Consider the following 15,731-nt stretch of genomic DNA (forward strand, 5'->3'; position numbering starts at 1 on the left):
TCTTCCTTTAATATTTGTCTTCACACTCAAAAGCTTCATTCTGTCCCCTCTCTGCTTCCTCTTCTTCTCTTTCAGAGCCCTTTTTCTTTGAGTCCCCCTTCCTACCTTTTATGCTTAGCAATTCCTTTCATTCTCTCACTTTCTCTCTCAAATGACTGCTTAGAAAGAAAAATTACAAGAATTATCCCTGGGCACACAGAAAGCACCCAAATGTCTTTTTTTAAAAAATTCATTCATTTGTTCACTATTGGAGGAACTGAATATCACTCATAATGACATACCAGTTACATACACTACACCAGAAATGCTTTACTGTCTTGTCTGTGTATGATGCTTTAGAATTCACTCATATTCCTTTCCTTATTGCCCAGTATTGTCCATTAAACTATTGTCCTTCCTGTCCAAAGAAAAGTTGCCTTCTCCAGAGAGAAACACACCAAGTAGATCAGTTTTGAAAACTCCAAATTGACTTTACTATATACTTTTAAAGAAAAGCGAGTAAAATGTCTGGCACACAGTAAGCACTTGATAAATGCTTCTTTACTTGAAAAATAAAAAGGCAAGCTGTACATAATAGAGACTTGCAGTTTCATATACAATCCTATTTTTCCATCCTACTTTGTATACTCAAATGTTCACTCTATTTGCTGTTTAAGTTCAAAATAAACAACATTTAAAGTGACCTTCTAAGCAGTTATTCTAAATTTCATTTTACACCTTTTCAGCACCCACCCTCCACCCTATCTTACCTATTTATAGATCAAAAAAGTTTCTATTAAATAAATAATCATCTTGGCATTCACATTTATATAGGGCTTAACAGCAGCAAACTGTGTCTGTAGTGTGAAGAATAGCCTAGCTAAACAGAGAGACTCATCACCAACAGATTGGACCACTAAGTCACAAAGGCTTTGGCCATACCTGTAAAGCACTTAGCAAAGTGCCTGGTACAAAGAGATAAATTCTTATTTCCTTTCCTCCCATGAAAGAGAAAAACAAAATGAAAAATGGCCTCCTTTCAACCTCCAGAGTGATAGTGGCAGAGAGGGCTAAAAATTTTAGACCTTTTACAAACATTATTTTAGATGTTGGTCCTCTAAACATAAGATATTTTCCTAATAACTAATAAATCAGTGCACATATTGATCCAAACTCCACCTGAGACCCAGTTTAGAATTCAAGCTCCCACCCTCTGGGATGCTGGCCTTCTGATCTGTGAGCTTTTACTTTATCTTGCCCAGACTCAGACTCACCATATCACTTTCCAGGCCATGTCTTCACACAACTGGCCTTTCCCTGTGTCTTCCCTCCCTCTGTTCTCCGGCTCTAGCTCTGAGAAGAGTAATCACACCAATACCAACCATCCGGGAAAGGATAATTACCCTATGACTCTATTTACCATTCCCTGTGATTCATCCTCCAAACGTTCTTCCATGCCTACCACTCCCCTATATGTATTGTCTTCCCCTATTAGAATGTAAGCTCCTTGAGGGCATATGACATATTGCTTGTTTGTGTCTCATACTTAGTATAGTGCCTGGCACATAGAAAGGATCTAAATATTTTCTCATTCATTCATTCATTCATTTGTTCACTACTGGAGGAACTGAAACTCTGTCATATTGGCATACCAGTTATAAATGAAATCAGAAGACGAAAAAGCTCCAACTCAGTGGAAAGATGTCTCAAAATTCTCCTTAGAGATGCATATAACAGAATTGTCAAAATTAGTCTCATCAAGCAACCAAGAGCAACACAAAACATTTTATGGGAAACTTAGTCATCTCATATTGCAACACAAAGAGAACACTGTATACAATATTGCTATTTACCAACCAACTGGTGCTGCAGTGGATGAAACAGAGAAATTCTGTGAAAAACCTGACAAGATTCTCCAAACTAAGGCAATGCAAAGATGGTCAAAGAGGATAGCAAAGGGGAAAAAAATTATAAAATATTATTCAGAATTAAGACTTTAAAGAGGCCAAAAGATTATAGATTACTCAAATGTCCTATTATGAAACTTTCTTCTGGAAGAGGATTGTAAGGTGCCGGACATGGTAAGAACTAAACAATGTAACAAAAAAAATTAAATTAACTATATCTTAACTGACAGATAATAATTGATTACCAATGTGAGAATCATTTCAAAATCAGTAATCTATGTCTTTTCTGCTCAATCAACTGGTTAGTGCAAAGGTCAAAATCAATACATTCAAAAAAAGGATAAAGATGAGAATGTAACTTCCTTGAGGACAGAGAAAATGATGCTTTATGTCTTTGGTATCTACACTATTTAGCACAGTTTTGGCACATAAGAGTTTTTTTGTTGTTGTTGATTGATGAGACATAGCATGCAATTACAACTGCTGTAGCCCAACCTATTTAAACAGGTTGTTGACTCTGAAAAATGGGAAAGGGATGAAAGTAAAGATATTGCCTCTGATTATCATCATTTAGTAACTTAAAAGATTTAAGTCATCACAACAAGCCAAAAGACCCTACAACCCAGAGTTAACCAAGAAACATTGCTTTCCTTGCTAAGTGGAGAGATATGGACTGCCAAAGGCAAAATGGGTTGAAACTACAATTTCATCTATGAAGCATTATGAGGAAGGACAGAAACTTTTAAGCATGATGGCTTTACAGAGCAGTTAAAAACTGAGGAGAGGAAAATGAGTATGAAGAAATCTTGGCATGAGACCCAAAGAAGGCAGATAATCCCAGGAGCATTTATAGATTAAACTGCACAAAGGACAAGTAGAGATGACATAGAATTTATATGCTGTCATTTCTAAAGCAACGTATTCTCATTGTCAAGGATGCTGGGGCCACTATTTTGGAACTAACCAAATTTGAACACCTTGTTATCTGAAGTACTATATAAAAGGAAATGGAAATTGTACTTCAGATAATGAAATAAGGGAAAATAACTGGACCTGATCAAACACATACAGAAAAGATTCATGCTGAAGATGACACAATTTTAAAGGTATTCAGAAACTGATTTTCAAAATATCCCAGAGGGGGAAATATTCTAAAAGTTTGTAAAAGTCCACAGATATATTAACAAAAAAAGTGACCCAAAAGGCATAAGTAGCTACCAAACAACACAGCTTCTTTCTCTTCTATATAAAATATTTGTCACAAGTACTTTATGAAGTAGAGGATAGAAGCTCTGGGGTCAAACTTCTCACACATATGCTGTACTGGCTATGTAACCCTGGGAAGGTCACAACTTCTCAGTACTCTAGGCAACTTTTTAAGACTACCAGTGGCAGAGAAATTGATAATCCATACTGGTGGAGGGCAATTCCACAAATGGGAATATCCTACATCAAAGGAATCACAGACCCCACACTTATCTGAATAAAATCTTTATGACAATAGTTTATACATATATTGATGATATCCTTGATTACAATATGAAAAGGAAAGAGCTTTTTTCAGATTATTTTCTGCACCACATCTTCACAGTCATACAATTGCCCACCAGGTACAGGCAATAGGAGATCCAGCTGTGTTTATTGATTGTTGATTACAAAAAAGCAATTGACTTTGTAGAGTAAAATGTAGTTATAAACAGCTTTTCTGCAACTGAATCTTTCTGAAGCCTATGTTGATTTACATGATTTCTTAACAGAGTCAACCATAGAGATTGTTTGTTCAATGATACTTTTGAGTATAATATCAAAAAAGGTAGACACATTCACCAAAGGTATTCTCCATTGTCATGAAAGATCTGTGCAAAGTTCATGTGAAAGAGAGATTTCCTAGCAATGGTGAGTTTTACCAGATGATCCTATTTTAAGATAATACTATGTTTATTTCATCAAAACCTGTACAACTATGATAGGGCCTCCTCAATGAGTTGCATGGCCACTCAAAAGAGAATGACATCACACAGAAGAAAAACCAAATGGAAAAAAGAATGAATATTGCCAAAATAATGACATCCAGTTGGATGAGCCACCTATTGACTTAGTCTATCCATATCTTGAACAAGAAGCACAGAAGGAAAATGAGATGAGCCCAGAATTGAAGAGGGCAATGAGCTATGTTCCATTTGAGATACTAGTCCTTTCTATAGCTCCCTAACACAGAAACACAACTTGTTTACATTTATATTATCCAAATGGTGCTATGTGGCTATAAATCATAGAACACAGTTATTGTAGTCCAGGCCTAAATCAGGTGTGTCTGGCGATTCAGGGTTGAGATTAGAATGAAATGTGACAGATGTAGGCGATCTAGTGGTTAAGAAAAGGTTTACTTAACACTAGGGGGAGAGGATAGTCAGTAGATATAGCATTAATTCAGGTGAATGCAACTTCCCTGTCTCTGTGTTGGCTATGAGGGAAGAGCTCCAGAGTCATCATAGACTGATTACTCATAAGCAGTTTTCATAAATAAATGATTCAAACCTTAGCCCCTTTGGACCAATTAAGTCTCAAGAACAATTTCAACACTTTAAAAAAAATTTTGGTGTGTTTGTTTCAGTACCTTTCAAGGAAAAAGTAGCCTAGCCTGAACAGTGTAACTAGCCTAGACTGTGTGACCAGACTAATAGATATTGCTTTTGCTAATGATCTCAGAATGAAAGCTTCAGTTAACCAAGGTACAGTGAAAGATACAGGATGGAAACAAGTAATTTGCAACACAGACGCAATTCTGGAAAGGCATAAAAGCCGTTATTTAGAACACATGTTCCTGGAAAAGAGGTCAATCATTTATGTAGAGAGAACAAGGGATAACAGATGAACAGTCTGAGCATGGAACTGGTCTCCATAAAACCCCTAAAGCCCTCGTGCCATTAGTTGGATCCTTTGTGGAGGATTTGTGGAAGGACTTAGAACAAGGATCAAGCAGATTGAGAAGCCATGGACATTTTGTGATAGGCACCAATGTAGGAAGTACCCACCACAAAAGATGGTAGAGTCATTGAGGTAAAGTTTAAATGTATAGCACTGTCAGATGTTAAAACGGATCTCATTGATTTGGAGATTCCCTCCCGTGATGCAGAACACAACCCATCCATGCCTATGTGACTCTTGTCCATATTCTCAGTCACTCAGTCAATAAGCATTTATTAAGCACTTACTATATGCCAAGAGAGGGCAGCCACGTGGCACAGTGGATAGAGTGCTGGGCCTGGAATCAGGAAGACTCATCTTCCTAACTTCAAATCTGGACTCACTAGCTGTATGACCTGTACAAGTCACTCAACCCTGTTCGCCTCAGTTCTTCATCTGTAAAATGAGCTGCAGAAGGAATGGCAAATCACTCTAATATCTTTGCCAAGAAAACCCCAGATGGGGTCACAAAGAGTCAGAGAAGACTGGAACAACTAACTAACAACCAAAAAATGTGCTAAGCACTCTGTTTAGCACTGGGAATATAAACAAAGGTACAAAACAATCCATGCCCTCAAGGAGAGTACATTCTAATAAAGGAGACAACATGTAAACAACTAAGTATGTAGATGTAGAAGATATAGACAGAGTAGGTGATGGCTATCTGAAAGGGAGAGGCATTAGCAACTGGGGAGACCTCCCCGTAAATTCATCCTGGTTCGGTGATTCCACCTAATGTATTGGAGGCCTTCTTCTCTTTCTCCTCTCTTGCTAACCCCCTCCCCACTCTCAGCAGCTCCTGCCCTTGACAGTTGACCATCCCATTTTCTCTTTCTAGTATACAATTCCTTGATGACATCTTTTACCCCGTTCTTCTCCAAAGTTCCTCATTGGATAAAGCACTTTAGGATTTTAAAGGGCCTTTTTTTATAATAATTGTGTGAGATGGGTAGGGTAGTGTAATTATTTTTCCCTATCCTACAGGGTAGGGGAAATTAAGGTTAAAAATAGCTAAAGTGGCTTGCGTATGATCACGACACTACATTTTATAAGCTACAGGCTGCTGGATAAGAAGCACCAATAAACCAACATGGTGAATAAATATCTGCAATGTGATGGCAAGGCATCAGTATAAGAAATCAGAGTGGTTGTACTGTGAAAGGAACAGTGCTTTGCCAACCTAAAAGCTCTCCTGGATATGAATTTCCCCGAGTGCTGCTTTGGTTGCATCCCACGGATTTTGGCATGTTGTCTCATTGTTGTCATTCTTTTTATGGAAATTATTGATTCTGTGATTTGTTCTTTGACCCACTCATTCTTTGGGATTAAATTGTTTACTTACCAATTAATTTTAATTTGTTTGCACTGCCCTTTTTTGAATGATTGAATGTAATTGTTATTGCTTTATGTTCTGAAAAAGATGCCTTTAATATTTCTGCAAAAAGAAAAAAATCTCTCCTGATCCCCTCAGCTTCTAGTGCTTCCTCTACTCCCCCTCCCCCCCAAATTCTTATGTTTACCTTGCATGCATGCATCTGAGATTTACTTCTGTGTGTACAAGAGGCTTCTTCCTCACCCCACAATCTCCACAAGGGGAGAAACTGTTTTCATTTTTCTCTCCCATTAGACTGTGAGCTCTTTGAAAGCAGGACTGTCTTTTGCCTTTCTGTGTATTCTTGAGCACTTAGCACAGTGCCTGGTACATAGCAGGTGCTTCACAAATGTTTTTTGACTTATTTTCCTTTATATCCTCAATGCCTAGCTGTCTTCCTTTCTTCCTTCCTTCCTTCCTTCCTTCCCTTCCTTTCCCCCTGTCCACATAGGGTGTCATACCCTTACCTGCTAGTACTTTGCCCAAAGGCAATGTAAAAAAAATGTGTTTTTTTTTGATTAGGCAATGGGTTGAGTGACTTGCCTAGGGACACACAGCTAGTATTATGTGTCTGAGGTCAAATTTGAACTCAGATCCTCCTGAATCCAGGGCCGGTGCTGTATCCACTGCGCCACCTAGCTGCCCCTGGGATGTAAATTTTTAATCTCTGAAAGTTTTTTTTTTCTCCTTTTCTCTTAAAGACCCGCCTTAACCCAAATCACTCTGACTCTCATTGATTGGCCAATAATAGGTCACAGGCCAAGCCCTACTTGGTCATTATTTGGGCCCTGATTATCTCAGAATGAAAGTAAATAGCAATTGTTTCAATTTTAGCCAGAAACCCTGAAGGTCTTCATGTCCCAGATCTATTTTTTTTTTGGAGGCCATTCTTTGCTTCATATTTTATTAAGCCTTAATCCCTGAATAGGCTTTGCCTCAGTAAAACTGAGACCTGTTAAGGACCTTAGCCTGAAAAGGCCAAGGATCCCCACTGCATCCTGGGCCATCTCCAGTTGTCCTGATCTGTATCTGGCCACTGGATCCAGAGGGCTCCGGAGGTGAAAGTGAGGCTTTGCACAGCCCTCCCTTACTTAAATCCAATTCACTTGCATGTTATGGCATCACCTTCCTGATGTGATGGTCCTTTTCGAGAACAAAGGACAAACAGCAAGCAGCCTAGCTCCCTAGCACTAAGCAGACACCCGAATAAATGATGATTGATTGATTGATTGGTGAATAAACGTGAGTGATTATACACTTTGTTCAGAGGTATTTTGTGACAAAACTGTTTTTTAATGTTAAAGGACTATATAACACTATAGCAATTTGAATTACTACCCTTATGATGATAAAAAAAAAGCCATAAGTCATAAATCAAAGATCAGTCTTCCTGTGTACAGAGTGTAGAAAAGAAAGGCCAGGCAGCATATCTGTTGGCACCCCCCTAGCAACAGGGAACAAACCTTAGTTGGGAAGGAAAAAAAGATCTCGGGAATTATATGCGACTTCACAGTTGACTTATTCCTCTATGTCCTTTAAATTAGCTCTGCAGGACCAAAGATTGTGTAGCTAGGTAAGTGTTTACTAAACTTTAGACTTTGTTGTGCTTGGGTTTGCCCAGAATTCTCAAGTATAGCCTCTCTTCACTCTCCCAAGTTCATTTAAGCAAGGAAACAACCTGCACTAATAAAGGCTGGACATTAGCAGTCCTGGGTTAAGAGGACTTAGGGTTACTTTATTTTAGTGCCCTTTACATATTGCCAGAAAAGGAAACCGTGGGAGATTTATATCTAATACTATATACCACTAGGAGAAAAAAAACAACAACAAAAAATCACATAAAGTTCACCATTAAAAAAATCCATGGACTTCATTCAGGCACCTTCTCTTGCTTCTTCTGCTTCCTACGGATTACACATAGGCTCTTTCCTCTTCATTCTATAGGCCTAGCTCCTGAGGCCTTATCTCCCAATACACACTGCACTTAAGTGTCTGCCCCGATGGTCACCTTGGCTGAAAGTGATTAGGCGCAGTATCTCTGCACAAACACACATTTCAACTCTCCTGTCAGCAACCATCATTGGGTGCAGCCCACTCAAGATGGAGGGGACTTGTTTTAGGACCAGTGAAGTTGTTGCTTTAAAAAAAAAGGCTATATAAAGCCTTAGGTTAAAGTCTTCCTCCATCAGACTGTGCTGATTAAGTTACTTTTCTCTGATACTTGTATGATGCACTCAACTGGAACGAAGGTGCGGCTTTTGAAGTCCAGTGCTTAGATGTGGAGACCTGTGACTAAGCAGGTAACATAATTGTATATTCTGTGGTTCAAATACTGTAATTTGCTTAGCCCAATAGGTCTTTAAGCTGTTCATAGGCTAGATCCTTTCTACTAGAGTAGATGGAAATATGTTGGGGGATGGTGCAGGTAGGCATAACTCTATCTACTGGTCAGGCTTCACAGGGGCCACCAGCAGCCCAGGTCCAGGGGCAGGGGCAGGAAGTCAACCTGAGTTATTTATGGGCCATTGAGGAGAGAGAAATAGCTGTGTGCTCTGGTGGGGGTAGAATGGAAAAGCTGACTCAGAGACTCTGTGTGTGTGTGTGTGTGTGTGTGTGTGTGTGTGTGTGTGTGTGTGTGTGTGTGTGTAGCCTATGTTTCTACACTGGCACTGACTTCACTGCAGAGGGATTCAGCCTGACTCTGAAAAGCATTTTATAGAGGGGAAAATGACCAAGGAGCCAACACAGAGGTAGAGTAAGAGATGTAACTTGGAAAAAGAAATGAAAGCTTAGGGTGCTGGTCACTTTCCTCCTTGCTTCAGTTTTTCAAAGAATCATTTGAAACCAGTGGAGTTTCAAGTTATTCCTGTTAGCAGGAGGGTGTTTTCTTTACATGTTTATTTCCTCCAGCAGCTTACATCAGTAAGTGTAAGCTCTGTACTTTTGCAGGCAGATTGGCAAAGCTTTCCATCCATGGGGTAAGTAAATAAAAGTAACCAGTCCTGGCCAACAATGAAGGCATGCAGCTGAGGTTAGTGTTGCCTGACTTAGAAAGCATTTTATTGAAAAGGCACACGGGCTTGGATAAAAACTTTCAGTTGCTAATAACAATAAGAGTGATAACATTAGGGATACAGAGTTTTACAGGCTAATTTTTTTCATGTTTTTATAGCATCACAACAGAAGAGCCCACCATCAAGTCCCCGGTTTCCCTTTTAGTAAATTCCAAAGAGATGCGAAGAAACATAGCTTTATGTGCCCCATGTATACAGGTTCCAAGATGGGAGAAAAAACTGGGATTATTAAGACAGCTGACCAAAACTGGCAATCTGTAAGCCACACCAATTCCTATGATAGAGTATTGACTACTTTTCTGAGTGCCACACTTTCAATAGGACATTGAGGAGTTAGTTGGAGAGTGTCCAGAGAAGGGCACCCAGGACAGTGAAGGGCCACAAGTTCATTCCATATGAAAATCAGTGGAATGAAATAGGGATAATTTATCCAAGAGAAGATTTAGAGGGGCCATGATAATTATCTTCTTGTATTTGAAAGCTGTCCAATGGAAGATTATTTTGTTCGGCCACAGAAAGCAGAAGCAGGAGCAATGGGTAAAATTTTCAAAGAAGCAGATTTAGATAATGCCTTGGAAATCTTTCTAATGAATAAAACTACCCAAGACCAGGAAAGGCTGCCTCAGGAGGTTATGGGTTTTTCCTCATTGGAGATCTTTGAGAAGAGGGTGAATGACCACTTGTCAGGTATATTGTAGAGAGGAGTCTTTTCCAGTAAAATGAAATAACCCTACATCCTCATTACACTGGACAGCTAACATCCAGCCTTTATACAGATTGGGTTAGATGCCCACTGAGGACCCCTCCAATTCTGAAATTCTGTCATGTGGTAGATAGTACTGAGTCCAGAATGGTGGTACTGGAGACAAGTGACGTACAGAGACCAAGGGCTAAGGGTGCAGACAAGACAGTGTTAGTGGGACTGGGGGCTTCCTACCCTCCATCTTTCCCTAGACTCAGTGACTTGCAGCCTTCAGATCCAGACTGGGTTTCTCAGTCAGTAGGGTGAAGAGTCTAACCCTTAAGAGGGCTTTCTGCCATATGGCTAATAGGCACTCTCTTTCCACATTCAAGAGGTACTTCAGTTATAGGCATCTAAATAGGAACCCTCTATACTGCCTTAGGCTGCAAGCAAAAAAGCCTTGGGGTTCTTCAGAATTACAATGTAGATTTTCAGAACCTTTGCCTACACCAAGCATTAACCACTTTCAGAAATGCAGAAGAAGAAAAAAAAGCCTCCCCTTTTTCATGAAACCTTCAAACTTGAGAAGAAAATAGTTCATACTCATTTTGTTGTTGGAGAACTGATTATTTGGAAATTTTCCCTCATATTGAGCTGAAATTTGCCTCCTTATAAATTCTACCCATTAGTCTAATTTAATAACAACAATAATAATCAGTACTCACATTTATATGACACTTTACAGTTGTGTTCTCATACAACTCCTGTGAGATTGATGGTGAAAATAAAATGTCTGTTTTACGGATGTGTAAACTAAGGCTCAGAGGTGTTAAATGACTTGCTCAAGGTCACACAACTACTAATTGTGTGAGAGCTATCACTGCAATCATGCCTGCTTAGAGCCTAGAAGAACAAACCTAATCCTTTTGCACTTGATTATCCTTTAAATAATTAAGTCAGAGACCTAATCTTCCCTACAATGCACTCAAGTAAAGAGAAGACCTGGCTCCTATTTTTTAACATAAGCTGCTAACATTATTCACATGCAATTTTCTTTTTCAGTTATGTTTTGCACCTTCTTTTATACCTAGGGACTTAGGTGTTTATGGCTTCCTTTGAACTGACTCTTAGTTTCCCCATAGGTTATTTTTTTCCCCTTTCTTGTCATTTGTCTCATATCTAGATTACTCTTTCTTCCTGTATTTCTACTTCCTGTAGGTCTTCTTGGGAACCTCTATATTGGACTTGTTGAGTTTCTCATCTGTGAACCTTCTCTCCCTCAGTTTGCCTAAATGTTTCTCCATTCCTTCCTTTCCTTTTCCATGAAGCTCATGCAGATCATTTCCATTGAAATAGATCTGATCTGTCTTGTTTATTTATCAGGGCTTATTTTCTCCCCAATATTTTCTTGTTTCATCTCTTTATTGGATTCCTGTTTCTTTTTTCTTTTTTTTCACCACCTAAAATCCATCATTATTTTTTCCTAATTTCTCTTTGAAGTACCCTTTTGCAGCTTGTCCCCTCTCTCATGAGGGGCAGCACGGGATAGTGTAGAATGAGGCGACGTCGGAGAGACCTGGGTTCAAGTTACTCCTTTGCCGCATACTGTTTGTGTGACCTTGAGGAAGTCTCAGCACCTCAGGTCCTCCCTAGTCCCTCATAGTATCCTTGTATTCAATGAAGTTGCTTCATTTTCTCTTTCTAAGGCTTAGTCCATTCATTGTCTTTGCATCACCAGTACCTGGCACAGTAGTAGCTGCTGGCACATAGTAGGTGTTTAATTAATATTTTGTGATTGATCAGGGTGGGGTATCTTTAAAAGTCCCAGCCTGGGGCAGCTAGGTAGCACAGTGGATAGAGCACTGGCCCTGAAGTCAGGAGGACCTGAGTTCGAATCTGGCCTCAGACTAAACACTTGACACTTACGAGCTGTGTGACCCTGGGCAAGTCACTTAACCCCAATTGCCTCAAAAAAAAAAAAGTCCCAGCCTACAGAATCTTTGGTAGTTGGTATAAATGTGCCCTTGCTTTCCAAAGTTTACTGCCTGCCCTGTTTTTATAGAAAACACTTCATAGTCCTTGCCCTCCACCTGAAATGACATTTCTGATTCTTCATCATACAAGGATGCTTTGTTTAAACCACATTTAGTACATGCCTTTAAGCAAGCCCCCACTATACCTCACTCTATTACTAAATAAAAACCATCTGGCTGGTGGTTATACTCATTCTCCTCTTGTCTGAGCTCTGTCCCAGTTCAAACTCCAAACCCACATTCCTTTTGCACTGCTGGCACTTGACCACTGCCTTAAACATCTAACTCACAAGATATCCCAGATAGATTATTTTATTCTGGAAGACTATGAGCAGATTCTTTTGTCTCTCTCCCCGCCCCCTCCACCTGCAGTACAGTTACTCCGAGGTTTCCTTGGTAGCCTGTCTCATTCCTCTTGGTATAGAGATTCACTTGGTTCTTTTTGTAACCTGTAGCATCCAAAAAAAGTCCAGTTTCCCTCATGTTCCAAAGCTTTCATCAAACTCCTTATTCCCAGGAAGTTGGATAATAATTACTGACATTTATGTAGCATTTTAAAATTTCACAAAAGTACGTAGGTACTGCATATACTTATGCTATTTGGGCTAAGATCAAGTGTGGTATCACCATTTGACAGATGGGGAAACCATGGCTCAGAAGGTTAAAAGATCTGCCCCTGATCTTCTGCCTAGTGAGTGTTAGAGGTGAGATCAGGACCCAGGTCTTGCTGAAGGCAAGTCTAGGTGCTCCATCCACTAGGAGGTAAATGACAGCAAATATGTCATATGTTCATGCATACCGAATTAATAACTGAGGCCCTTGTTCACATAATCTCTTACTGGACAACTGTTCTCATTGCTTGTGGAGCACTTTCTCACCACATTCACAATCTTCGTGTGAATGTATCTTCCTGCTGTCCTCTTCCCTTGCAGAAGACGCCCGGATCGTTTTTGCATGTCTTTCTGTACTCTTCTCCTCCTGTCACCCTTACAGAACAGAAAGCGTATGTGCCAGCAGTACTTTTCCCTTTTCTCCATTTTTTTAATCATCTCACCCCAACTCTTCAACTTTCTGTCATCAAACTGTTCCAAAGTTCCCATTTGTAACATTCCCTTGGCTGAAGCCAAAACAGATTGAGGCTCTGTGCATGCCAGCTTCCAACACTATTGTATTCTTGCACTATCATGGAACTCTTCAAGTTCCAAATTACTTGGACCCACAATGTATTCTCAATACCCTCTGCCTTTTCCACTCACTCAGTTTCCTATATGGGTTAGCACAGTGGGTCATAGAGTAGACATTTCCCCTCCACTTTTTGCTGCACCTCCCCCTTTTGATTCTAGATCCCAATGTTTCCTCCATCCCAACATAAATTAATCCAATCTAACCCAACTCAGCATTTGTTTAGTCACCACAATTGGAGCCAGTAATACAAAGAAAAAATAAAAAAATAGCCCTACCTTTTATGGTTCTACTTAAATCCTATGTTACTCATTTACCCAAGTTAAATTAATTTTAATCTTTAAATTCTTGCATGACAGATGGAAAAACTGAGGCACAGAGATATTTAATGACATAATCAAGGTGAAGTCCCTAGTTAGTTGCAGGAGCAGAACCAGAATCTGGGAGTCCTGACTCATAGTCCAATGTTCTACCGATGCGTCATATTGCCTTGCTATATAGAGTAGCCAATCTTGGCTTGCCAGATTTGCTTTAAGAATTTGCCAGTCAGATCAGCCCTCTTGTTTTATGAAAGTGGGTGACCTTTAATTTTTTTAGAATATATGTATATGCATATATATATTATATGTATCTATGATATTATGTGATGTACATATTATAGATGCATATTATATGTATTATATATACATGTATATTTATCACACAGAATCTGAGAGTAGAAAGGGACCTCTGAGGTCACCCAGACCAGCCCACACATGAACAGAAGTGCCCTTGCAAACATCTTAACAATCTCTAGTTGAATATTTCATCGATGAACTCACTACTTCGTTACCTATTCTACTTTGGGGCAACTTTGATTAAGAAGTTTTTCTTTCTATCAAACTGAAATCTACCTCTTTATTATTTCTAATTCACTTTACCCTCTGGGGCTTAGCAAAACAAATCTAATCCCTCTTCCTCATGTCTTCAAGTATTTGATAGTAGCTATCATTTCCTTCCTAAATCTTCACTTCTCCAAGATAAACATTCTCAGGACTTTTGTTGAGTCCTCATTATGGGCCAGGATACTGGTGCAACTGGGGAAGTGTAAATTGAGACCCCCACATGCACACACACATCCCACAGCATTAACTGGGATTGTTGCTGTGGTGTAGACCTGGGGCAGTTCAGGTTAACTTTGTCCTCAGGCAGCTCAATCTGGGACCCAGGTGTGGGCAGTTTGGACAAGAAGAGCCTAAGAGTAGCTCTTAGGACTTTGGTAGAGAGCTCTTGAAGCCCCAAGGCACCTACTTCCTTGCTGTTTTAACCTCACAGTTGCCTTTTATCGGTTTTTTTACTTCCTTGACTGTTTTTTAACTGCTTGGGAACTGCTCCTACTTGGGGCTATTGGAAGATGTTTTTAGGCAAAGGACTTTGTTTGAACCCCCAGGCTCTGAGTGATCCATTGTACCAGTTATACAACTTCACCCAGATGATTGATAATGGGGGAGGGATCTGGTGCATAAGTTTGCCTTTGAAAGGACTATAGAAAGTAAGGGAATGGTGGTCCCTGGGACCTCAACTAACAGCCCAGGTAGTCATGAGTGAAATAACATTTGTATGGCGCCAGTGGAAGTAAGATAATGGGAAAGCAGTGGTGCCCTGACCTGTAAAATAATACCTCTATTAGCAATGGCAGTGCCAGCAACAGCAGAATAATGGGGAAACAGTGGTGTCCTGGAAACAATAGCACTGCCAGCATGGAGACAGTGACCTTGGTAGTGACACCCAGTCTGCAGAAAACAGCTCTAGTAGCACCTGCAGTGAGACAGTGGACAAGAGAGTGGTAGTTTAGTTTGCAAGCCTTAGCTAGTCTGGGGACAATAGTGTGAGCCCTGACCCCAGAAGCAGCTGTGGGGTGTTTGGGCCAAATGGGCCCCAGCTAAAAGGAGTGTGGGCTAGAAGCAGCTCCAGGTGGGTCTCAGCCAACTGTGGGCAGGCTGGAAGCAATGGAAACCAACAGCAATAGGCCTATGCATATACTTTATATGGTTTTAATGGAACCCTTTCAACTTTGACGCAACATGAGGGTGTGGGCTGTTGTTCCCAAAATGATGTTTGGTGACCCTGGCTGCCTATATTATTAGTGGACACAGGTCAGGGAGAATGCTGTTGTGGGCCAGAATACTGGCTGCACTGGGCAGGTGTGAGTTTTATACCTCATATTCTCACAAGGTTACCAGGTGACACTGTAGTGAACAAAGAAATAATGGTATAGACCTGGGACAGTCTGGGTTAGCTTTGTCCCCGATTGAATTAATCTGAGGCCCAGCGGTAGACTGTTAGGACAAGAAGAGTATGAAAGGTATAGCCTATATCAGATTGCATGCAGTCTTGGGGAAGGGGCAGTGGAGAGAGGGGGAGAAAATTTAGAACTCAAAATCTTATAGAAGTGAATGTTGAAAACTAAAAACAAATAAAATAAATAAGGAAGAAGAGTATAAAAGCTGTTTTTAGGACTTTGGCAGAGTTCTTGAGACCCTCGGGAAGCTCCTC

The 15,731-nt window shown here is 40.0% G+C and overlaps 1 protein-coding gene across 1 annotated transcript in view; it reads left to right on the forward strand.

The window, feature by feature from the left end:
• The first annotated feature begins 8,334 nt into the window (after positions 1-8,334).
• The window catches only part of LARP4B (La ribonucleoprotein 4B), a 216,967-nt gene continuing 209,570 nt past the window's right edge, over positions 8,335-15,731 (forward strand). Inside the window, exon 1 of the mRNA XM_020990363.2 lies at positions 8,335-8,525. The gene's annotated coding sequence lies outside the window, so the exon portion shown is untranslated. The remainder of the gene's footprint in view (positions 8,526-15,731) is intronic.

Source organism: Phascolarctos cinereus, unplaced genomic scaffold, assembly GCF_003287225.1.
Source record: "Phascolarctos cinereus isolate Bilbo 61053 unplaced genomic scaffold, phaCin_HiC Scaffold_1;HRSCAF=81, whole genome shotgun sequence".
NCBI lineage: Eukaryota > Metazoa > Chordata > Mammalia > Diprotodontia > Phascolarctidae > Phascolarctos > Phascolarctos cinereus.